General features: G+C 31.4%; 1 long non-coding RNA gene across 1 annotated transcript; it reads left to right on the top strand.

Moving 5' to 3' along the window:
* The first annotated feature begins 783 nt into the window (after positions 1-783).
* On the top strand, positions 784-1,198 carry LOC125504553. The gene is made up of 2 exons (XR_007281570.1): positions 784-924; positions 1,009-1,198. It is a non-coding gene; the product is annotated as an uncharacterized LOC125504553 (long non-coding RNA).

Here is a 1,198-nt window from a genome sequence, read left to right on the forward strand (position 1 = left end):
TTGATTGAGCTTTGGCCACCTCGTTTTTGCAACTAATGTGCAATTTAGAGAAAAATGTTAAATTAAAAAGTTGTAGATATTAACGTCTAGTTTAATAACATATTTTTAAATTGAATGCCGATCTTTTTATTCCATATTCGAACTTTTAGATCGAACTTTAAGTCCTATCAGAGATGACAAAAGTTGTTTTTTTTCAATTTTCAATTGTTTTTAATTATCAATGATATTGTAATTAATGCTTATTGTGTTAATAACCAATATTGGTTAAGCTTTGGCCACCCCGCTCTTGTATTTAATTTGATATTGAGAGACAAACAATTAAATGGAAAAGTTGTTGATATTAACGTATAACATCTTTTAAGCTAATACCAATTGATACAGGGTGTCTGAAATTCAAGTAGCAGACCAAACTTAAATTTTTTAAATCGAACGCCGTTCTTTTTGAGGCATATTCGAACTATGATAGTTTATTTTCAGAGAATACCAACATTAGTATAGAATAAAAGTTCAACAAAAGTTACGGCCTTTAATATTTACAACTTTGGTATTTTGGATTTTTCTCTCCATTTCAAAATAAATGCAAAATCGGGATCACCAAAGCTTAAGCAATATTGGTTTTCACTAAAAAAACAATTGAAAAAATAAGATTTATATCAAATGGGCCTAGAATTGTGAGTATAGTTTGATTATGAACTAAAAAGATAGGCGCGTAATTTAAGAAATGTGAATTTGGTTTGCCACTTGAATTTCATACACTTTGTATCAATCGGTATCATCTGAAAATAAACTGCCAATAACTAAGTCAATATTAACTATTAACTCAAAAACAGAAAATTAATGTAAAACATTTATATCGAATAGACCTGCACTTCGAGTTATAGTTCGAATATGCATTAAAAAGTACGGAATTCCATTTAAACAAATGTAAGTTTAGTCTGCCCCTTAATTGTGATACACCCTGTATCTGTTGCTATTCTCTTAAACTAAACAACACGTTTATATATACAGGCTTTGAACATGAAAATTTACTTATGAAAGACTCACCTTTGATCAGTTCCATTACCACACAATGTCGACTGAGGTCGTAAGGTTGAAGCACCGGAAACTGGCGATCATGCAGGACTTTCATACAAGCGAACTCCTTGGTCGCTGATCTGGCAGACAGGTTCAGCCAGGAAGCAGACTTTCTGTGGAAATT

Source organism: Dendroctonus ponderosae, unplaced genomic scaffold, assembly GCF_020466585.1.
Source record: "Dendroctonus ponderosae isolate FM_Combo_2020 unplaced genomic scaffold, Dpon_F_20191213v2 Dpon_F_20191213_5, whole genome shotgun sequence".
Classification (NCBI taxonomy): Eukaryota; Metazoa; Arthropoda; class Insecta; order Coleoptera; family Curculionidae; genus Dendroctonus; species Dendroctonus ponderosae.